We start from the raw sequence: 25,115 nt of genomic DNA, 5'->3' as shown, positions 1-25,115 counted from the left end.
GTTTGTTGTATATGTTAAAAAAATATATTTTTTCACCCTGTGGTTAACCTTTTAATTGCTTAGGGTTGTATTTTAATAAATAAATATTCTTAATTTTAGTGTTAATATGGGCCAGTTTATCAAGCTTTACCTTTATGATTAGTGATTTTTTTTTTTTAATTACCACACTCTTTTATTTCTCTACAAGCAGGGTAATCATTTTACATGCTAAACTTATTATGCCCATTTCATGGAAGAAACTAAGACTCTAACCTGCCTATATTAAGTAGCCTGCCCAAGTCAAAAAGAAAGGGGCTATCTGATATTTGGCATCAGACAGTGTCAAGAGGTTTTGGAGAATAACTCTCACCACAGTGTTCCAAAAGTGGCAGCAGCCAGTTGGTCACTAGATGCTCGTGGTATTCTCTGTTGCATGAGACCTTGGGACCAACAATTCCTCCTCCCTGCCCTTCCTCCCTCCTTCCCTCAACCCTTGCTTTAAAAATTCCCCACTCAATGTCGGGAGATGCCTACAAATTCCCTGATGTCCCTACCTGGTAATGGATGACATGCTGGACTTTAGGAATATCCAGGCCCCGAGCTGCCACATCTGTCGCCAGGAGAACACAATCCTCCAGATGGGCAAATTGCTCCAGGTTTCTGAGCCTCTGCTTCTGGTGCATGCAGGCATGTAGGGTCAGTGGCATGATATCCAGGACTTTGAGGAGCCCAGAGAGGCGTTTGATGCAGGAGATACTGGTGGCAAACACTAAGGTGCGGCCTGGATACTGCATCAGGAAGTAGTACAGATATAAGTCTTTCTTATCAGTCTCACAATGGATCTTGGTCTCTGTCAGTGTCTCTACCGTGGCCTCCTTTCTTGTAAGGTCGATGACCTTGGGCTTGCCCCTCATGCCAGTCTTCTGCATGAGGAGGTCAAGTTTGGCAGTTTTGTCGATTTTCTTAGCGTGCTTCTTGTGAAGGATTCGAGCAGGAGCTTGATGTACCAGGGTCAGCGTGGCCGAAAAAACAAGTGTGTCTCTTTGGGTTGTACTGGGAATCACTGAGCATCTCTAGCAGCTGTGAGAGCTCAGCAAAGTGGCCTTTCTCAACCATGCGGTCAGCCTCATCGACCACCAGGCACCTGAGCTGCTGAAGGTTGCTCAAATGAGGGTGCTTTTCTTTAACTAGCTCCCACAGCCGGCCTGGAGTGGCAATCACAATCTCAGGCTGACTGTTCAGCATCCTCTGCTGTTTCTGTAAACTTGGCCACAGCATCAATGTGTTGTTTGACTTGAACGGCTAACTCTCGAGTGGGAGTCAGAACCAGTCCAAGCAGAGGACGCCTTGGATGTGCAATTTTGCCACCCAATTCTTGTTTTAACTTTCTACTCTGCTCTTCATCAAGCTTTTCCTCCTTGTTTTCATCCTGTTTGGGAATGGGCGTCTCCCTGATCAGGGAAGAAGGTCCTTCACCGGCATCATCATCATCATCATCATCACCATCATCACAGGAGGGCAGCACCTGGTTTGAGACTGTAGCTCCAATCTTGGCTCTTGCCTGGCTGGGTGGTACTCTAGCCTTCGCTCCAGCCTCACTGGGCAGTGCATCCAATCTCAACAGGCAAAGCTCCAGACTCAGTTCCAGCCCTGCCTGGTGATCCTGTCTCAACTCCAGCCTCATTACTGGTCTTCCAAAGTGGTGCTCCTGTGTTACTTAGAGCTGGGATAGGCTTCTTCTTCACCTGCCACTGCAGCACTGCATGAATCATTGGAATGGCAAAGGCAAGAGTTTTCCCACTTCCTGTCTCAGCAGCCCCAAGGATGTCCAGTTTGTCACGAATGGCAGGTGCCAAGGTCAGAGCTTGGACTGGTGTGGGGGCAGAGAAGCCTAGAAAGCTGAGCGCTCGGAGAACTGGCTTGGGTACAAACAGATCCTTCCAAGCTGACACATCTGCCTTGTGATCACGCATTTCAGGCATCCACGTCTTTGCTTTTTTGGGCACCTTTGGAGTAGTACCCTGGGGAGGCTCTGATTTTTTTTTCCCTTTCTTGTTCTTCTTTTTTGGAACCGTCTGGGCCAGGCTTTCTGATGCCATCTCCCCTACCTCTGGATCAGGACAAACTGTGCCATCTCCCTGGGGCCCTGGCTCAGTATCTTTGCCCTCAAACACTTTCTGGGCACTGGTTGCTTCAGTTTCCACATCTTTACTCTTCTTCAACTTCATCTTCTTCTTTGAGGAGGCAGACTCTCCTTCCTCCTCTCCTTCTGAAACAGCTCGTGCCTTTCTCTTCTTGGGCTCCTCCTTTGAGAAGAGACTGGAGGAACTCTCCCCAGAGGAGACCAACTGATAATCTGTCAGTTCCTCAAAGCACACCAAGTCATCCATCTGTCCGTCTGCAAACATATTTGGGTCAGTCTTCACCTGCTTCCATTTTCCCACAACTTTGATGCCCTTCCTCTGAATTCTGCCATAGTTCGGTGGCTCTGGCCTCGATTTTTTCTCTTTTAGCTTCATGGTTGCTTTTAAGTGATTTAAAAACAAGTGATCTATGCACAAGTCGTCAGACTGGAACTCGAGCCACGATCTCCCTTTTCAGAAAGGCCGAGAAAAATAGATCCGTGTAGGGGCGCCCTTTTGTTTGTTTTTGTTTTGTATTTTATTTTATGTATTTTATTTTTCCAGCTTTATTGAGATATAATTCACACATAACATTATGTAAGTTTAAGGTGTACAATGTGTTGATTTGATGAATTTATGTTTTGTGAAATGATTACCACAAAAGCATTAGCTAACACCTCCATCTTATCACGTAATTACCATTTTTTGTGATGAGAACATTTAAGATCTACTCTTTTAGCCACATTCAACTCTATAATACAGTGTTATTAGCTATAATCACCATGCTGTACATTAGACCTCCAGAACTTTTTAAATTAGTGATTTTTTCATTACCAATCTTTCCCTTTCCTGATATCATTAACTTATATTCCTATTCTATATGCTTTGTTTGCCCTCCTTTTCTGAATCACTCCCCTTGTCTTTCACTACTGTACATTGGAACTGTACATAATTTTTTGCCTCAGTTCTGTCTTCTGGGGAAATCAGGCAAAGACAATGTGTTGTGTACTGAGCACACAGATACATTTTCCTTTCTAGTCTGTCTCTGTCTTTTAATGGGTGCTTTAGGCCTTTTAGACTTAGTGTGATTACTGATCTATTTAAGTTTAAATCTAACAGTTTACATGTTCTTTCTTCTTTTTTTTGTTTATTTACAAATTTTTTCTTGTCTAATGTTCCTTTTATTTTCTTACTGCCCTGATTAAGTTATATTTTATAATTAGTTTGCAAGATATACTACATTCTTTTTTTTCCCAAGCTTTTTTTTTTTTTTTTTAATTGAAGTATAGTTAATTTACAATGTTGTGTTAGTTTCTGGTATACAGCAAGGTGATTCAGTTATATATATGTATATATATATATTTTCATATTCTTTTTATATTTATAGTTTATAAGATATTTAATATAGTTCCCTGTGCTGTAAGTAGGACCTTGTTGTTTACCTGTTTTATATATAGTAGTTTGTATCTACTAATCCCAAACTCCTAATTTATCCCTCACCCCTCTTTCCCCTTGGGTAACCATAAGTTTTCTATGTCTGTGAGTCTGTTTCTGTTTTATAAATAAGTTCATTTGTATAATATTTTAGATTTCACACATAAGTGATATCATATGATATTAGTCTTTCTCTGTCTGAATTACTTAATTTCATATGATGATCTCTAGGTCCATCCATGTTGCTGCAAGTGGCATTATTTCATTCTTTTTTTATGGCTGAGTAATATTCCATTGTATATGTGTGTATATACCACACCTTATTTATCCATTCATCTGTCAGTGGACATTTAGGTTGCTTCCATGTCTTGGTTATTGTGAATAGTGCTGCTACAAACGTAAGTGTGCATGTATCTTTTCGAATTAGAGTTTTCTCTGGATATATGTGCAAGAGTGAAATTGCTGGATCATATGGTAGTTCTATTTTTACTTTTTTACAGACGCTCCATATTGTTCTCCATAGTGGATGCACCAATTTACATTCCTACCAGCAATGTAGGAGGGTTCCCTTTTCTCCACACCCTCTCCAGTATTTATTATTTGTAGACTTTTTGATGATGGCCATTCTGACTGGTGTGAGGTGATACCCCATTGTAGTTTTGACTTGCATTTCTCTGATAATTAGCAACGTTGGGCAGCTTTTCATGTGCCTATTGTCCATCTGTATGTCTTCTTTGGAGAAATGTCTATTTAGGTGTTCTTCCCAGTGTTTGATTGGGTTGTTTGTTTTTTTGTTATTGAGTTGTGTGAGCTGTTTGTGTATTCTCTAAGTTAATCCCTTGTCAGTTGCATCATTTGCAAATATGTTCTCCCAGTCTGTAGGTTGTCTTTTCATTTTCTTTATGGTTTCCTTTGCTGTGCAAAAGATTATAAGTTTGATTAGGTCCCATTTGTTTATTTTTGCTTTCATTTCTATTGCCTTAGGAGACTGACCTAATAAAGCATTGTTATGATTTATGTCAGAGAATGTTTTGCCTATGTTCTCTTCTAGGAATTGGTACTGTCCTGATTTATATTTAAGTCTTTAAGCAATTTTGAGTTTATTTTTGTGTATGGTGTGAGGGAGTGTTCTAACTTCATTGATTTACATGCGGCTGTTCAGCCTTTCCAGCACCTCTTGCTGAAGAAACTGCCTTTTCTCCGTTGTATATTCTTGCTTCCTTTGTCGAAGATTAATTGACTGTAGCTTTGTGGGTTTATTTCTTGGCTCTCTGTTCTGTTCCATTGATCCATATGTCTGTTTTTGTGCCAGTACTACACTGTTTTGATTACTGTGGCTTTGTAGTATTGTCTGAAGTCTGGGAGGGTTATGCTTCCAGCTCTGTTCTTTTTCCTCTGGATTGCTTTGGCAATACTGGGTACTTTATGGTTCCATATAAATTTTAGGATTATTTGTTCTAGTTCTGTGAAATATGTCAATGTAATTTTATAGGGACCACATTAAATCTGTAGATTTCTTTGGGTAATATGGCCGTTTTAACATTAATTCTTCCAATCCAAGAACATGGGTTATCTTTGCATTTCTTTAAATCTTCTTCAATTTACTTTATCAGTGTTTTATAGTATTCAGCATGTAAGTTTTTCACTTCCTTGGTCAGGTTTATTCCTAAGTATTATTTTAATGTGATTTTAAAAGGCATTGCTTTTTTACTTTCCCTTTCTGATATTTCATTGTTAGTGTAAACAAATGCAACATATTTCTGTATGTCAATCTTGTATCCTGCTACCTTGATGAATTTGTTTATCAGTTCTAGTAGTTTTTGTGTGGAGTCCTTAGGGTGTTCTATATGTAGTATCATGCCATCTGCATGTAATGACACTTTTACCTCTTCCCTTCCAATTTGGATACCTTTTATTTCGTTTTCTTGCCTTATTGCTGTGGCTTGGACTTCCAATACTATGTTGAATAGAAGTGGGGAGAGTGAACATATTTGTCTTGTTCCAGGTTTTAGTGGGAAGGCTTTCAACTATTCACCATTGAGTATTATGTTGGCTGTAGGTTTGTCATAAATAGCTTTTTGTTATGTTGAGATACGTTCCCTCTATACTCTTTGTAAGAGTTTTTTTTTTTTTAATCATGAATGGATGTTGAATTTTGTCAAATGTTTTTTCTGCATCTATTGAGATGATCATCTGGTTTTTCTCTTTCCTTTTGTTGATGTGGTGTATCATATTGATTGATTTGCATATGTTGAACCATCCTTGTGACCCTGGGATGAATCCAAATCCAACTTGGTCATGGTGTATGATCTTTTTTGTGTGTTGTTGGATTTGGTTTGCTAATATTTTATTGAGAATTTTTGCATCTATATTCAACAAAGATATTAGCCTGTTATTTTCTGTTTTGGTAGTGTCTTTGTCTGGTTTTGGTATCAGGGTGATGGTGGCTTCATAGAATGACTTTGGGAGTGTTCCCTCCTCTTCAGTCTTTTGGAAGAGTTTGGGCAGGATTGCTGTAAGTTCTTCTTTGTATGTTTGGTAGAATTTCCCAGGGAAGCCATCCGGTCTTGGACCTTTATCTGCAGGGAGATTTTTTTTTAAATTCCTGATACTATTTCACTTGTAGTGATCGGTCCTTCAAATTTCTTTCTTTCTATTTCTTCTTGATTCACTTTTGGTGGGCTGTATGTTTCTAGAGACTTGTCCATTTCTTCTAGGTTGTCCAGTTTGTTGTCATATAATTGTTTATAGTATTTTTTATTTATTTATTTTTGTATTTCTGCAGTATTGATTGTTATTTCTACTCTTTCTTTTCTTATTTTGTTTATCTGGATCCTCTCTTTTCTTCTTACTGAGACTGGCCAGAGGTTTGTCGATCTTGTTTACCCTTTCAAAAAAAACCAGCTTTTGGTTTTATTGATTTTTTTTCTTTTTTAAAAAGTCTCTATTTTATTTATTTCTTCTCTGTTCTTTATTATTTCCTTCCTTCTGATGATTTTAGGTTTTGTTCTTTTTCTAATTCTTTTAGGTGGTAGGTTATGTTTTTTAAAATTTATTTAATCTATTTTTACTTTTGGCTGCATTAGGTCTTTGTTCCTGCGCGCAGGCTTTCTCTAGTTGCGGTGAGTGGAGGCTACTCTTCGTTGCGGTGCACGGGCTTCTCATTGCGGTGGCTTGTCTTGTTGCAGAGCATGGGCTCTAGGCACACTGGCTTCAGTAGTTGTGGCACGTGGGCCCTGTAGTTGTGGCTCACAGGCTGTAGAGCGCAGGCTCAGTAGTTGTGGTGCACAGGTTTAGTTGCCCCGTGGCATGTGGGATCTTCCTGGACTAGGGCTCGAACCCGTGTCCCCTGCATTGGCAGGTGGATTCTTAACCACTGCACCACCAGGGAAACCCCAGGTTATGTTGTTTACTTGAGATTTTTTTTTTCTTGTTTTTTGAGGAAGGCCTATATAGTTATGACCTTCTCTAATAGGACTACTTTTGCTGCATCCCATAGATTTTTTTATGATTGTGTTTTCAGTTTCATTTGTCTCAAGGTATTTTTTAATTTCCTCTTTGATTTCATCACTGACCCATTGGTTGTTTAGTAGCATGTTGTTCAGTCTCCGTGGAATCATTTTCTTCTCATTTCTCTTTCTGTGGTTGATTTCTAGTTTCATGCCACTGTGGTCAGAAAAGATGCTTGAAATAATACCTGTCCTCTAAAATGTGTTGAGGCTTGTTCTGTGTCCTAATATGTGGTATATCCTAGAGAGTGTTCCCTGTGCCCTTGAAAAGAATGTATTTTGGGTTTTTTTTTGTTGTTTTGGATGTAATGTCCTGAAAATACCAATTATGTCTAACTGTTCTATTGTGTCATTTAGGATCTCTGTTGCCTTACTGATTTTCTGTCTGGAATATCTGTCCGTTGATGTCAGTGGGGTGTTAAAATCTCCTCCTATTATTGTATTCCTGTTAATTTCTCCCTTTATGTCTGCTAGTATTTGTTTTATTTATTTAGTTGCTACTATATTGGATACATATATGTTAACCAGTGTAATATCCTCTTCTTGTGTGATCCTGTTATCATTATATAGTGTCCTTTTTTTATCTTTCTTGATGGCCTTTGTTTTAAAGTCTATTTTGTCTGATATGAGTATTGCTACACCTGCTTTCTGGTCACTTCCATTTGCATGAATTATCTTTTTCCATCCCCTCACTTTCAGTCTATGTGTGTCCTTTGCCCTAAAGTGGGTCTCTTAATACTGTAGGCTCTTGTTTTATTATCCAGTCTGCCACTTTATGTCTTTTCATTGGAGCATTTAGTCCATTGACATTTAAGGTAATTATTGGTAGATATGTATTTATTGCCATTTTAAACCTTGTTTTCCGGTGGATTTTGTATTTCTTCTTTGTTCCTTTTTCTTTTTGTTTTTCCTTTTGTAGTTCGATGATTTTCTTTTTGTTTTTCCTTTTGTAGTTTGATGATTTTCTTTTTATTATGCTTGTTTTCTTTTTGATAAACATGAATCAAAGGAATGTTTTTGATTTGTTGTTACCATGTTTTTCAGGCATGTTAACCCCTTTATCTATTACTTTAGACTGGTGGTCATATAGGCTCAAAGACATTCAAAAAAAAAATCTACTTTTTCTTACTCCCCTCCCCTACATTTTATGATTTTGATGTCCTCTTTTACATCTTCATGTTTATCCTTTTGCTGTTCATTGTAGTTTCCATCACTTACACAAAATTTTTTTGATTTTTTAAAATCTGTGTGCTGCCTTAATTTAAGTGATTTACTTTCCATTTGTAATTTTCTCTTTTCTATAGATTCTTTCTTCTTGTCTATTTAGATAAGACCTTTCAATATATCTTTTAGGATTGGTTTAGTATTGCTGTATTCCTTTAGTTTTTGCTTATTTGAGAAATTCTTCCTCTCCTTCTATTCTTTTTTTTTTTTTTTTTTTTGGCTGTGTTGGGTCTTTGTTTCTGTGCGAGGGCTTTCTCCAGTTGTGGCAAGCAGGGGCCACTCTTCATCGCAATGCGCGGGCCTCTCACTATCGTGGCCTCTCTTGTTGTGGAGCACAGGCTCCAGATGCGCAGGCTCAGTAGTTGTGGCTCACGGGCCTAGTTGCTCCGCGGCATGTGGGATCCCCCCAGACCAGGGCTCGAACCCATGTCCCCCGCATTGGCAGGCAGATTCTCAACCACTGCGCCACCAGGGAAGCCCTCTCCTTCTAGTCTAAATGATAATCTTGCTGAGTAGAGTATCCTAGGTTGCAGGTTTTTCCCTTTCAGGACTTTGAATATATCTTGCCACTCCCTTCTGGCCTGCAACATTTCTTTAGAGAAATCAGCTGATGGCCTTATGGGGGTTCCCTTGTAACTAAATCTTTGTTTTCCTATTGCTGCTGTTAGAATCCTGTCTTTAACTTTCACCATTATAATTATAACTTGTCTTGGTGCAGGTCTGCTTGGGTTCATCTTGTTTGGGACCCTCTGTGCTTCCTGCACCTCAAGATGTTTCCTTCTTTAGGTCTGGGAAGTCTTTAGTCATAATTTCTTCAAATACATTTTCGCTCCCTTTTTCTTTTTCTTCTCCTTCTGGGATCCCTATGGCTTGCTTTTTATTATCCCGTAGATCTCGTATATTGCTTCATTTTCTAAATTTGTCTTTTTATCTGCTGTTCTGATTGGGTGATTTCCATTATTCTACCTTCCAGATCATGTATTCATTTTTCTGCATTATTTAGCTTGCTGTTTATTGCTTTTAGCTTGGATTTCATCTTCGCAAATGAGTTTTCTAATTTTAGCTGGCTTCTCTTTATAGTTTCTGGTTCCTTGTTACAGTGATCTGCATTTCTATTGATGGACTTTCTAATTCCTTCAGTGTTTTTCTTACCTCCCTTTTGAATTTGGGATCTGGTAGACTGGAGAGGTCTGTTTCATTGTCTGTTCTTTCAGGGGATTTCTCTTGTTCTTTTAGTTTGGAGTGGTTCCTCTGCTTCTTCATTTTACTTATATTTCTCTGACTCTGTGAATTTAGGAGAAACAGTTATCTACTGAGGTCTTGAAGGGCTGTTTTTGTGTGGCAGCATCCCTGTGTAGCCAGTGTGAGTCTAATATTTTTGGTGCTATGGCTGTTTTTACTATGGATGCCTGCCTTGTGTTTCCTCAGTGTGTGCTGGCCATTATCCTCTTGAGAGTGGGTGTGATTGGTGGTGTGGTGACCAGAGCCTGTTCTGGATGTTGAGTGGGGCCTCCTCTTTGCTCTGTGGTTGTCACAGCCCTCTCAGGGGCAGGCTCTGCTCCCCAGTTGTTGGAGTAGAAGCCCCCAGATCAGTGTCTGAGCTGTGGTATAAGGTAGGCGGGACTGGAGTGCTTCTGCTGGGAGAGGAGACACTGTTTGAGTATTCCTCTGCAGGAGCTGTCCACTGGGAAGTGCACTCCGTGGTGTCACCTGTCACCCATTGTGTATGCTCACAAAGTACACTGCTGTTGGCACTGCCCTTGGCCCTGCCTCGGCCTTGCAGATACAGGCAGTCATCTCAGATGTCCCTCAGGCACTTTGCTCACAAATCCGGCAGTGCAGATCTGCTGGCACAAATCTGCTAAAGCCAAGCACCAGGATCCAGCATAGCTGCAAGAAGTTGCGCACCTGGACCTTCTGTGGGGGCTACAGGGTCAGCCCAGACCTCAGCCTTGCCTCTGCGGGCACAGACCCACAAAGCTCACAGCTGCTCATGGCAGGTCTGCCCAGCCAGGTAATCTGCTCGGATGTCCCGCAGGTGCTGAGCTCACAAAGGTGCTGGTTGCATAAATCCTCCAAAGCCACGGAGACATGGCTCAAATTTTAGCCCCACTTCCAAAGTCATTGCAGTCCCTGGGGAATTGGCTCGGATTTCAGCCCTGCCTCTGCGTGTGGGCAGCCTGTGGAGCTTGTGCGTTCCCAGAGCTCAGGTGGAGCTGCATCCACTGTGAGCACACTGAGGAAGAGGCTATGAAGGGAAGGGCAGAGCATGCATTAATAATGGGGTTTCAGTGGCACACCTGGGCTCTGTCCTGCTTCCCCCACAGTTGTGGCCCAGGCCACACTCCAGCTCCTTTGGGCTGTCTTTGAGCAGCCAGCCCCAGTTCTCTCCCCAGGTCTTTCCACTGAAGTCCAAGTTTCAGCACTCAGCCTCTGCACGCACCAGCAGACACTCATCTTGGGCTGGAGACTTCCGTGAGGTGGTCTGGCCTCTCTTCTGCCTGCCACAAGCCTGCTGCACTGTCCTGAGCCTCTGAAGCTCCCTATCTGTCCAGGCTGATCTCCTAGCCGTTGAAGGGAGTTTCCAGGGTGAGGGAACCTTTTCTCTTTCACAGCTCCCTCCCAGGGTCACAGGTCCTATCTCAATTCCTTTTTTTCTCCCTTTCATTCTGTCCAGTTACCTGGTGATCTTTCTTGCAATTCTGGTCGTGTGAGATCTTCTGCCAGCGTTCAGTAGGTAATCTGTGAGAACTGTTCCACATGTAGATGTATTTTTGATGTATTTTTGGAAAGAGGTGAGCTCCACGTCCTTCTATTCCACCATCTTGATTTCTGTCCTCTGTACTACATTCTTCTATTAAATTTTAGTGATCATTCTAAAGATTATAACATGTATGTTGGTTGGTAATTTTACACTCTTCTTAGTAAAAATCATAGAACATTTCATCTGTCAATCCATGGATGTTTATGTTATTGTTGCTGTGTATCTTATTTCTATCTATATTTTAACCTATACAAGGCATTGTTATTATTACTGCTTTAAACCATCAATATTCTGTTAGGTTGTGTTCTTTCAAGAGTAGACCTAGGACAAAAATTTGGAAGTAGATTGTCTATAAGGGAGGTGACCTCAGGAAGGATGATAGGAAAAAAGAAAAGGGAGAAAAGTGAATAAAGGATGCATCAGTGAGTGGGTTACTGTGGTAGGCAATTGTGGCTCAATACTGTTCAATGAAGAAGCCGTGTAGATCGCATCTCAGTCATTCCATGAATGATGGGGAATAACTGCTGGTGATTAAACAGCCCAGGATCTTTACTGATTGAGAGTTGCCTCTGGGGCGTTGACTCTCCCATACTTGCAGGTTGCACCTGCTTGTAGTTGAGTGAGCTTCCAAGGTGCTAGAGAAAACACTTAGGCAGAGAAGAAAAGAGAATAGGCACCTGGGAAGGGAAGCTATCAGCATGTTTTAAATTGTCTTCCATTGCTGTTGCTATGGGGGAAATGGTTTAGAGAATCAACAGTGTCTGTGACAGAGCATCTATTGTGTTACCCAGATACATTCATACCCCATATGTTGTTTTCCACTCTGTTATTGACACTCAAGGGTGGTAGCTGGCCATAATTTCTTAAAGACAAAATAAAGCAAACAGAAACCAAAACAACCCCCCCCCCCCAAAAAAAAACAAACCCTTTTAATGGGAGTGTTAGTGCAATAAGCCACAGTAGTCATTGTTGAAGCTGGTCCCAAGGTGATGGACCCGTATGTCACCTCCATCCCTGACAACATGGGCACTCTATTTATGAACCCATTGTGCTAGCCCTGAGGTGGCTAAGGACAAAATCTGGCTTACCTTCACTGGATGAGTTATCTTGGTCCTCAGGATCTTCAGCGTGTCCTCTGCTATAGATGTTCTCTGGTGGGCATGAATGTGAGGCAAAGATCTGTACAGTTTGTCCCCACTTCCTTACGTCTGTCCACATGCCTCAGACATACTTGTCTCTCATCCTCTAAAGGTCTACAATTATGTATCCTTTTATTCCCTCTCTTTTGGAAAGGATATATTGGTTCTCTGAATGGGGGCATAACAGGAAGCAAAAACCTTGAATCTTTTGACTCTGAGGATAGCAGTAGTATCCAAAATTCCAAACAGAGATGTGGTATTGCTTTTGATATACTATATTGGATGTTGGGGACAGTATTAGGGGCTTCACTTGACCCTTTCCACTCTGATGGCTGTTACACCACACGTCAGAAAATAATGTGAGAGTTCTAAAAGTTGCTAAACATACCCATTCTGATTATGCACTCAGGGACAGGGGAAATTGCCAGCAGTGGACCCATAGACTCTTTGAACCAATTACACTCAGTTTAATAGAGGAGTTCATATGGCATCTTGTTTCCACTAGTATATCAGTGTCTGCTATGGTTCTATATCTAATAATTTTCAAAAGATCTGGATATTTCCTTTTCTCCTATGTAGTTATCCTGAAACATGGTTGTAGGTCCCTTTGGAGCATAATGTAATACACATTATATATAATTCTTCTGGCTTGTAGCTGAGTGAGCTTCCAAGTGGAGTCCTTTCTCAGGGGAATTTGACTTCCTTTCAGTTGACTGGCTCTGAATTAGTTTAGAACCAGAGATGGGTGAGGAACCAAGGAACAAATAAGTTGGTTGACTTTGGCCTTTGCTCACCAGCTCTTGATCGCTTATGTTTTCATAGGTCTAGAAACACTCTCATTGGCTGCACATCTATCTTGCCTCTGGGAACAGGATGGTCTTTTAGTCATTGCCATAGGTTCCAATGGTCAAGGGATCCTGCTTTTTACTCTGGTCTTCCTACCTATTACAGTAATTATATCCATGTTGCTTCTAATTATTGAATGCTGAAATCTGGCCTTTGTTATTCTGGAATCATGTCATACATATTGACATTAGAGAGTCCCATGGAAGTCCCATGGAAGCATACCCTACTCTCACTCTTGGCCCCCAGAAAACACCCTCTCTGAGTTTCTCAATGTAGCCTCAGTGAAGGGAAGGTCCTTTAGTCCCTCCTGGGAATACCGTCAACCGGTAGAATCTTTGGTCTCATATAATTCGTCTACTGTAATCTTTCTGCTTCTTTGAAGTTCCTAGCCCTTTCTTCAATATTCTTCTATGGCAGACTGGCACAGTGGGTCTAAAACTTTGACTATGAATGAGATCAGTTTTTAAAATTCTGGTTAATAAATGTAAGCACTTCAAAATTAATTGAAAAGTTGTTGACAGTCATGTTCAGCTTCCTCACATACATGATAAATTTCTGTCTTGTAAAATAAAAGAGTCTCATGCTCACTGAAATGTGCTCAATAATTATTCAAAGACATAAAATACATGATGGCATTTCTCCCTGTCTGCCTTTTTGTCTCATTTTTCCTCAATAAAGTCAAGTTTTTCTTTCTATCCCTTCATTCCCAGTCATTCTTGTCCTTAAAGAAACTTTTTTTGTGTGTGTGAAAAAAGACACATTTGAATGAGAATGCAATCAGCCTGTATTCCCTACTCAATAAAGCAGGAGATTTCTAGATGAAAATGCTAGAGGCTGTTGACCCAGCAGATGAGATGTCAGTGAGGGTGATGCAGAGAAGTGGTGATAGCACTGATGTTCCTACTTCCTCAAGTTTTCCTAACTCCTGCCCACCCTGGGCAACATGGCTGAAAAGGTGGAACAAGCTGCAAGAGCTTCTTAAGCTGTATGACTTAAAAAGCAACTATACCTTCTCTTTTCTTTCCAGTAGTGTGATATTTGCTTCTCTTCTGTAGCATGGAAATGCACCAGTCAAGGTCACCTGCTGTGGGGCTCCAGATACTACCCTTCTGGATTCACCACCACATTTGTGTCAGGAATATGATTCTTTCAGACTGCTTTCAGCCAGTGACTGAGCATGGTAATGGTACTGAGGCAGGATCATTCTGGCAAGAAGTGGGCCTCTTCCAATGGGCAACTTTGCCTAGGACTATACCATAGTACTGGACTCTTGCAGCCCAATTCTCCTTCCTTCTCTCTATCCTTTATTAGATGTCAGACCCAGATCATAGTTAGAATGCTCTCCTTGCCTTTTTTTGCTTTCTTCCCCAATACATTACCTGCACGTTGTATTAGTCATCTGCTGCATAACAAATTATTCCCAAACTTACTGTCTTACAACAACACACATTTATTATCTCATAGTTACTGTGGGTCAAGAATATGAGTGTGGCTTAGCCAGGTCCTCTGCTTTAGGATCTCTCACATGACTGCAATCAGGTGCCAGCCAGTCCTGGAGTCTTATCTGAAGTTTGATTACAGAAAGGTCTGCGGGATTTAGTTTCTGTGGACTGTTCTGCTGAGGTCCTCAGCTTCTTGCTGACTGCTGCCTGGAAGCCTCCCTTAGTCCTTTGCCGCATGGGAGTTCTCACTGTGATGGCTTGCTTCATCAAATCCAGCAAGAGAAAGAGAGAGAGAGAGACCTGAAGCAAGATGGAAGTCAAATATTTTGTAGCTTAATCACAGAAATGACATCTTATTACCTTTCCAGTTCTTTTGGTGAAAAACAAGTCACTTGGCCAGCTCACGCTTAAGGATTACACAGCACGAACACCAGCAGGTGGCAATCATTGTGGGCCATCTTAGAGGCTGCCTACCTTACACATCTCATACCATCTTGATGCATGCTGCCCAGAGGACCCGTGCTCCTCTGAGGACCCAAATGAACACATCTCTAAAAACAAAATTTTAAAAATCAGCTCTACTTACTAGGACATTTGATTCTAACTAGGGGATAATCTCTCATCAAAAATGGAATTTTTTGTTGCTATTTTACAATATTGCTTCTGTTTTATGTTTTGTTTTTTTGGCCCTGAGGCGTGTGGGATCTTAGCTCCCTGACCAGGGATCAAACCCACACCCCCTGCATTGGAAGGTGAAGTCTTAACCACTGGACCACCAGGGAAGTCCCTGTTGCTATTTTAATGTGTCTTGATAACAAGGATTTAAGATAGATTGTTTCGTGTAAGATATGACGTTTTGTTACATTCACTGGAATAACGTTTTCTTCCTCAGTAACTGCAACTTTAGTAGACATTTCATTTCTAGGACTGGTAAAGAAGGATTATTTATGCATTATAAATTGATAGATTTTTGTTCCATAACTAACTGCAAATGGAGTGGAACTCAAACTGAAACCACTATAGGCAGCAATACTATTTCCTTGGTGTGGGTCAGCCTATAAGCATTGTCCGTCTATCTTTCTTTGAGTCAGATGATTTGTTTCACATCAGTTGCTCAAACAATTGCATCAGAGCAGTTCCTGCCATTGATAGCAAATTCTTCAAGATTGGTGCATGGGAATATGGGTTGGTGGGGTTAAAGACAGTGTAAAGGTGAGAATATACTATTACTTCATTTGTCATGACAAAGTACAATGTTATGAAACTAGCAACAAATTAGTTTGAATCCTCACAATACCAGATTAATAGGAAATCATTTTTGTTTGGGAGAAAATCCAGTGTTACAAGAGGCAGGTAGAAACCACAAAAGTATTATTTTAGATTTTATGAATAGGAGAACCAAGACATATAGCACCAAGTCATTTCTTTTCTCTTAATAAACATGTGAATAGTAGTATACAGAGCAAGTTGCTCCCTGACCAATCAACTGTTCTTTCTATTATAATGCATCTATTTTGGATTTTAGAATTACCTGAGGGAATTTGACAAGCTGGCCAGGTTTCAGATAAAAGTGACCAGTGTATCAAAGGAGCAAAGGCAAGAGCTGCAAAAGGGTAAGAGCTAAGTAAGAAAATCTAGGTATAATTCCACCGGGATATGGGATTTTTTTTTTCAGCTTTGTCTGAAATAAGGAAAGAATGAAAAACTGAAATTGGGAAAAGATAAATTCAGACTGACTATCCAAACCAAAGCAGGGGGTTGAGGATTATTAAAGGAAATAGTGCAAGTTCATTATATGAGACAGTGAAAACCTAGACCAGCTGTGGGGTTCCAGAATGCACCCAAAGTAATCCTATCTGAGCTCCAGGGAGTAGCCTGACCTGGGTAGCAATTTCCAGCTTTAACTTAGAATCTCTATTATTGCATTAGTTTTGTGGATTGGCTCCAGGCATAAAATAGTTTACAGTGGTGACTGTCTATTATTTCCTGTAGTTGAATCCATATTTTTGTGGGCTGCCTCGTGTTCAGGGCTGCTAAAATCTTCTACCTGCTTCATGGCTCTGGGGAATCTAATAGAAGTTTTCACGTGGCAGTTTGGACAGCTTGCAAAATAAAAAGCTTGCAATGGGGTATGTGGTGTTCATGCCAAGGATGTTCATCACTCATTGTTACCTGTGGGTTCAGACTGATCCAGGAATGTCCTTGTTCAGAAACCCTTCCATGTGCCCAAAACTCTCATATAGAATACAACCTTTTTCTGTGAAGTGGCAGATTTAGTGCTAAAGTGATAGGGAAATAGCTCGTAAGTTTGAATGGAAGTTTTGGTCAGCAGTGTATATAAATGATAGATGGGAGATGGGAGGTGGGATTACTTTTCTTTCATGAGGGTTTATGCAGCCAGTTTATTATTCTTACGCAAAAATTTCCCCTTTTTTTTTTTCCTTTGGAGTTTGAACTCAAGCCTTAATTCCTTAAAGCTCTGTTTTCCTCTCCTCCATAGTAGAACTGGAAAGAATGGGTTATAGATATACAAGCTACTGTTGGTCTTAGCCCTCAGGGTGGCTCAGGGCAGCTGGAGCCCCTGGGACAGTGACCTTGGGCTGGAGATGACTTGTTCATGTACGTCATGTTTGCCATACAACCATTGTCATGTAAGCATATTGCACCACATGCAAATTTGAGAAACACTGCTCTTTCCTGTGTATAATTCCTCTAGATTCCTTTGATGCCCTGAAACATACAAAGAGAAGTCAAGGGTCATATATGTTATGCCTCCCTTTATTGACTATTTCTCACAATCTGCTTTCTGCCATCAAAGATTTCCCTTGCATCTGTCCAGACATAAAAATATATACATGTCCACTTCTGAGTTCTGAACGTTTCTAATGATAAGTCTCCAATTTGACTTTATTTCAGAAAGTCTTCTTTAGCCAAAATGACTTACATTCTTGTTTAGGATGTAGTAGGAAAATAAAATGTTAGATAGGAAATTTTGAGATCTAGCTAGACTTGTTGCTATTGGGTAAATCACCTAACCTCTCTGGGCCACATCTGTGGGAAAAAAAAAAAAGTTGATGATCTCCAATGTCCTTTCAAGAATTATGAATCTACGGAAATGATCATTTTTGTCATGGTACCATCTGGTGTTTACTGTTATTGTAAGTGATTCATGGTCATATAACATATGAAAACACTGTAAATATTAAAATAAATATTTTAATTGCAGACAATGTAAGTGTCCATATATTCAACACTTGAGTAGATACTTCATCTCCGGCACCATGCTTGTGCTGGGGATGCACAGGTGAGTAATTCATAGCCCTTGCCCCCCAGAAGTTCATCTTCTAGTGGTTAAAAAAATCTGGGCTCTTAACCCATACCCTTCCTGGGATGTCATCTGGGATTTATCACTTAACTGTTTGAGCTAAGCCAGTTTGTTTAACCTTTTAACCTCTTTCTCTCTCAGTTTTTCATCTGTGAAGGTGCAGGTTTATAATAGAACATATATCTAACATCTAAAAGGGTTAAAGGAAACATCTATATAAAGCACTTGGACAAGTGCTCGGCTTTAGAAAGCACTCAGTAAACCTTAGCTTTATTATTCTCCTTTGTGAAGCCCTTTCCTCAATGCACTTTCACATCTAGCATCTCATTTGACCTAATTTCACTGCAAAATATTGTTAAGTGGCTTTCACTAATAAAGGCCTAGAAAGGTTAAGTGGTTTGTCCAGGGAGAAGCAGCCGATGAAGTACAGATTCATTGTTCTTCCTCGTAGGCCACAGCAATCTCACAATAAAAGAGACTACAAATTATGGCTTGCTGATTCTTCTAGGCCTGGCTAAAGCTTCGCTTTTCCTGTCAAGTCTCAGTCTAGAGAGATGTTTTCATTCATTTTTCATAGCTGTCACTTACCATCAGCTCTAGTGTAGCATCTTACTGGACTCTCATTCTGGCTGGGTTGTGAGCTCCTTGAGGTCAGGATTGTGGGCAGTTTTTTTTTTACTGCTTTTGTCCTTTACTGTGCTCAGCTATGTAGGGTTCAGTCCCAGTCGATCTGACTCCAATGGCTGTGATTTTAAGCACAGCTGAGTCTGTGATTGGTGAATAACAGAATAATGTCAGATTAAAGTGAAAGTCGGGTTACAATTTTCCTATGGCAAAAGGAGCCAGAACAGTGGAAGTAGAATGAGAACTTGCAGCAGGAAAGGACATCCTTCAACTCAGCTTCTGCGGACTGGAGCCCTTTCAGCTCTATTTCATGAAAGTTCACAATGAGCTGTTGTATTGTGGGCTCCCTCTTCAGAGAGGGGCACCTTTAGTTTTGCAGGACCCTGAGCTCCCAGCAAGTCGCAGTTCCCCATGTTCTCAGAGCTCCCCCTGTTCTGTATCCTCACTCGATGTTTTGGTGCACTTTCAGCATCCCCTGAGGAAGCCTGCAGCCTACTGACATCGTAAGATATTTATGTTTATTGTTAGTTATTTATTATTTTTGCGATTACCTCATAAGGTAACAATGTTTACTTCTATTACTCTTCTGTTCACAAACTTGCATAGAATTTGAATGATGGGTTGCAGCTTTATTTTTCCATGAGCAATTTTGCGGGATGTGAAGTTTGTCAGGAATGCATACAGGTGCTATGGAAGAAGAGCCTGTAAAATCACTCTCAATTTTCAATGCAGTTCCATCTCTCTTATCTGAAGCCATTGGGGCCAGGTATATTTTGAGATTTGTACGTATTTCTAGATTTTCGAAAGGCTGTGTATCATCGTATACCATGTATAGCCAGCATGGTGTAATCAGACACATTGCAGTAAGTGGGTAAATGATATAAATTATAAGTAGCGTTGTGTTAGCTTAGTCATATTTTGCCATCAAATGAGTTCTGAAAAGCACTTTTGGTTTTCAGAGCCTTTTGGAATTGGCTGCCTAGACACCTCTTGGAACCACTTCCTTTCTGCTGCTCTGACTGCATTGTCACATGGTGCCTTGTGAAGGTTGGCCTCTCAGAGAGGATGCAGGTCATGAGCTGCTAACCTTGGGCTTTCCACCAAGTGCATTTGGGTGATTTGACCACACGTTTCCACCAGAGGTGCACGCCTGTCTGAGTAAGGGAAAGCAAGGACACTGCGTCTGACTTTCTCTCCCTTTCCATCTATTCCTAGTGGCTCCTTTCTCCTACGTGCCCAGCAAAGACTTCTCTGTGTCATATTGTCTTCCCGTGCTACCCTGTGACTTAAGATCTGATCCAGATATGCTATAAGGGAGACAGCTGTTTGAGTAAAACAGACTAAGACTTAAAATTGACTTCTGTCTTAGTCTGTTTGGCTGCTGTGACAAAATACCACAGACTGGGTAGCTTATAAACAAACAACATTTATTTCTCACAGTTCTGGAGGCTGAACGTCCAAGAGCAAGGTGCGAGCACTGTAATCTCATATGGGGGAGGGGCTAGGGAGCTCTCTAGGGTCCCTCTTGCAAGAGCACTAATTCCATTCATGAGGACCCAGCCTTCACAACCTAATCACCTCCACCACCGACCCAAACGCCATCACCTTGGTGGCTGGTTTCCACACATGAACTCTGGGGGGGCAGGGGGACAAGCATTCAATGTATAACTTCTCTCTTTGAGGCTGAGTTCCACTTTCCCCAAGAACTGGAGATAATCAGGAATAAAATATTCAGTTTAATATTAAATAAATATTCAGTTTAATATTGAAAATATTAAGCACATTTTATTAGCATGACAGTGTTTAAGAAGTGAATCACCTGACTATATGTTTTATATATACATGTACGTGTGTTTCATGTATGTATATATACATAAACATATTTATATTTTGGCATAGAATGTTTCTAGATTACATAGATGTTCATGACAGAGCGGAGCCTTATATTTTACCACCTTTTAGTGTAAGACCCATTTTACTCATCAACCACTTAAAAACTTTTATGGGAATCCCAGTTTTAGGCGTACTCTAGCTGCAAGAGTAGTAAACTGCAAATATTTTATTTAGCGGTAAGATAGTGTTCTCTATCTCCTCAGCCTGGTATCTCCTTTAATCGATTATTTAATGAATTCTAGAGTTAATGTGTTTTTGAAGTGGAGGGATTAGCTTAGGTATCTCATGCTCAGTACTTCAAAAATCAGTGCTGTCATCTCTCTCTCTCTCTCACACTCACACACACACACACACACACACACACACACACACATTGGCAAACTGAAAGTGACCCACTCAGCCACTTTTTGGCGGGGTTGGTAGTTGAGTAGTTTATCCTAGAGATGAAACATTGATTTAAATTTTGGAGAAGGGGATAGAAAGGTGCTGAGGGAGCACCTATGCTGAAATAGTAAAGTTCAAGTGACATAGAACTTACAGGAACAAATCCCTTCAGTACCTGTGGGCTGTTTGCGTAAGGAGGAAGCAACGTCTACTCATCATCAGTGTGATTGCTTCAATACACATATCTGTGAGTGGCAAGCTGAACTCACTGCCAACACTTGCAAGATAAAATATGTGGCGTGACAACCACAGGGAGAAAAGAACTATTTCGCCAAGTGTTCTCCTCTAGCCATAATAATATTACAGGGATCAGACATTTTGAGCCCTGCTTCCTGTTAATATGAAGGGAGGATATGATGAGCCCTGACAAATATACCCACATGTTTTAGATATAGTATGTTTGAACCTTGGAATAGGGACATCCTAATAAATACTATTTCATAGTTTTAAGAATGAAAAGCAAGAATTTGAAAAAAGGAGAATACTTAAATTTATTCATTTGCCACTGTGCTCTGTGCTGATGGGGGATTTATATTTTTATTTTAAAACGTGTTGGAGACTCTTCATTGGCTCTCGGCTTCAAAGCAAATCAGGATAAAGTAGGTCTATTTTCACTCTTTTAAAGAAAGGATTACTTAGTGAAGTGCATAGAATCTCATCATAAAGCACACTCCATAGAAACTGGTACCAAAGCATGGGCGTCAGGTTTGGCATTCCATAGTATTTCTCATATTTGTTAGAAGTCATTTCTTTTACATACATTTTAAGCAGGCATTGGTACTAGTTTACATATAAACTAGTATAACTTTCCCTATACTAAGTCTTTGAATCTACTCTTTTCTTGATGGACACTTGGGTTGCTTCCATATCTTGGCTATTGTAAGTGGTGCTGCTGTGAACATTGTGGGGTGCATGTATCTTTCCCAATTAGTGTTCTCGTTTTTTCTGGATATATACCCAGGAGTTCAATTGCTGGGTCATATGTTAGTTCTATCGATACTTTTAGTTTTTTAAGGAACCTCCATTCTGTTTTCCATAGTGGCTGCCCCAATTTACATTCCCACCAACACGGTATGAGGTTTCCCTTTTCTCCACATTCTCTCCAGCATTTATTATTTTTAGACTTTTTGATGATAGCCATTCTGACTGGTTTGAGGTGATACCTCATTGTGATCTTGATTTACATTTCTCTAATAGTTAGCGATGTTGGGTGTCTTTTCATGTGCCGGTTAGCCAACTGTATGTCTTCTTTGGAAAAAGTCTATTCAAGTCTTCTGCTCTGTTTGTTTTTTGGATACTGAGTTGTATGAGCTGTTTATATAGTTTGGATAGTAACACCTTGTCGGTCGCATCATTTGCAAATATTTTCTCCCATTCCATAGGTTTTCATTTTGTTTATGGTTTCCTTTGCTGTGCAAAAGCTTTTAAGTTTAATTAGGCCCTATTTGTTTATTTTTCTAAACAGGCAGTGTTTTTGCCTGGTGCAGGGCATGGTGGTTAAGAGAACAGGGCTGTAGAGGCAGAGTCCCTGTGCGGAAACTCCAGCACTGCCATTCATTCAACAGCTACATCAGCCTGAGCAAGTTACTAAACCTCTCTGTGTTGCCATTCTTTATGTGTAAAGTCAGGATAATAATAGTGCTAACGTAGTAGTATTTTTAAGAGACTGGTGATATATGAGGATTAAATGAGTTAATCCATTTAAAACACTTAAAACTGTACCCTAAATGAAAATGAAGCAAGCACTAAAATTACCTACTACTTCCACTAAGTTTAGAATTGTCTATTTGCACCCATGTTCTTTTCACTTTTTGACAGTTTTGCAATTTCCCTTTTTACCCCATCTCTTCTGTTTTGATTTTATAACTGGGCCTTGCAGGTGATGAAGAGTGGGAGTGACAGAGTTCCACTTCTAGGGAAGAGAATAGTGAATAAGACTGGCTACTCATGGAGCCTACATTCTAAGGAGAGCACACAACATAAATGAACAAGGTAAATTCACAGTGATGGGATTGGGATTCACGAGGGTGAAATGCATGTAGTTACTTTAGATGACGTGACTGGAGATCTAAATGTTGAGAAGAAGGCAGGCATGCAAAGTTTTGGTAGAAGAACATTCCAGAGAGAGGAACAGGGATTAGCAAGTTAAGGAGTTCTGAGGTACAGACTGGCTTGGTCTGTCCAAGAAATACAAAGTATATCCTGCATGGCTGGAGCATATTGAACCATGGAGAGTGTGACCAGAGGGAAGGCAAAAGAGAGAGGCGGGAGCAAGACTACGAGAGCTTGCAAATCAGGGGAAGGAATTTGGATTTAGAGCAGAGTTTCTCAACCGCGGCATTGTTAACACTTGGACCAGGTACTTTTTTGCCATGGGGACCGTGCTGTGCATTGTAGAATGTTTAGCAGCATTAAGCCTCTACCCACTAAATGCCAGTAACATTTACCCCTAATTGTGACAATTAAATGTCTCCACATGTTGTCAAATAGCCCTGGAGGGACAAAATTGCCCATGGCTGAGACATACTGATTTAGAGTATTTTCAACAGGAAATAATATGATCTGATTTACATTTGAGAAATATAATTTTGGTCAATTTGTAGAGAACAGAGTGTAGAGAATAACAAATGGAAGTAAGGAGATTGGTTCTAGGAAGGAGATGGTAGTGTTTGCAGTTGTGTGATGTCAGTGGAGATATCTATATTAACAGCTAGTATTTCTTCTTAATAAGATGTGAATAAAATAAGATGTGAATAAAAATGTAAAAAGCAACAGCACAACACCTGGTACAAGAGTAGACACTCAGTAATTATGTATGTTGAATGAGTAAATGAATGAATGAATTATGGTTATCTCAGGATATAAAGTCCATGGTCAGTATAATGGTGGCTTTGGCTTAATTTTGAATAATGAGCTGATAGATGAGAACGGTATGGTTGTTGAAGATTGACTCTGTCAACAGTGTAGGGCCCTTAAATACAGACTGAATCATTAGCGGGAAGCCCTAAGCCTAGAAAAGACTCAATTTTGTAGTCTCATCCTAAACTTGATTACAGAAAAAAACATTAAAGTAGTTGAACTATTGTCAGGGGAAACAGTGATTATTTGCAGCAGTGGATAAAAGCCATCTCCTTTTTGCATTTTGCATTCTAAAACATGCTCTGTCTGAGAACCAAAACCTTTTAACCTAAGCTGACAAAATTGGCTTGGATCTGCACTGAATTTTTTAAATCAGTTTTTGGTTGGGATGATTCTTGAGGCTATTTATTGTGGAATATCCATCTGCCCATTAATACAAAAGTGTACAAAATGACAGAGGACACTGTCCCATAGTGAGGGATGAATGACAAAAGGTTTGGAGGCTCCAGTTTAAATGTTTCTTTGGGTTTTTCTGGAGGATGCAGAGCTGTGCTGGAAATCTCATAAGAATAAATTTTCCTGTGATGTGTCTTTACTTTCTCCTGCCAACTGGATTGGAAATATCACAAATAAAAGTGTTTCTTGTGGTATTTTCACATATCTTATTCTAGTTCCAAGAAAAACAATATATGTGAAATATATAACTATAAAAGACTTCATCTGAAAAATGATCAATCTTCAGGGATGTTTAATTCATTTCAAGATTTAGGTAAAAGCCAGTGTCTTCCAGTTCTTCTGTTAAATCTGAATTTACAATTGGCTTCAGGTGGTTGCCATTGGTTTGCCAAAAGATTACCATATCAAGGGTCTCCTCCTAGTTCATGAGATCTGGGTACTTGGTGAATTCTACAAAACTTGCATAAAGTGCTTTTTTGAAAAAAATGTTAAGTCATTGATTCTTGTTAGGGATTTGAAGGGCAAAAAACTGGGAAAGGAAGTAAAAACATTAAATGTGATCAGATGCCTTAAAATGAGGTTTGAAAACTTGAATGGGATTTCCAGGAAACATTGAGAAATGGTAGTGCTCTTTATCAGTGACTGGAGGGCAGGCTGGAGGAGAATGACAAGTCTTTTGCAATTATTTAGTAATGCTTAGTGGACTGGGCAGCTATTAAAATAATGTGCCTCCACCTTTTTTATCATTTAAAAATTATAGAGAGATAATTTCCTACATAATCTACTTTATCCCAGTTTTAAATAAGACAATAAAATATCATTGAATCAAGGACTATGAATCCCCATCGTACTAGAAAGAAAATATATTTTGCTATTAATACTCTTAGTTTGGGAAACAAGTAGAGACATTTAGCATAGGTCATTTGCACTTTCTACCCCTTCATCACATGCTTATTAAGATGAATATACAAACAAATAACTATTGAATGTGCCAGACTGAAGCAACCTCAAGTAAGACATCATTATTGGAGTTCCTATTCAAAGCCAAAAGAAT

At 40.0% G+C, this 25,115-nt stretch overlaps 1 pseudogene; it reads right to left on the bottom strand.

Annotated features, from left to right (window-relative positions):
- Positions 1-509: 509 nt before the first annotated feature.
- Positions 510-2,561, bottom strand: LOC137763843 (ATP-dependent RNA helicase DDX24 pseudogene; annotated as a pseudogene).
- Positions 2,562-25,115: the final 22,554 nt, after the last annotated feature.

The sequence above is a fragment of the Eschrichtius robustus genome, chromosome 4, assembly GCF_028021215.1.
Source record: "Eschrichtius robustus isolate mEscRob2 chromosome 4, mEscRob2.pri, whole genome shotgun sequence".
Taxonomy (NCBI): Eukaryota; Metazoa; Chordata; class Mammalia; order Artiodactyla; family Eschrichtiidae; genus Eschrichtius; species Eschrichtius robustus.
This window is presented reverse-complemented; position numbering and strand designations above follow the sequence as displayed.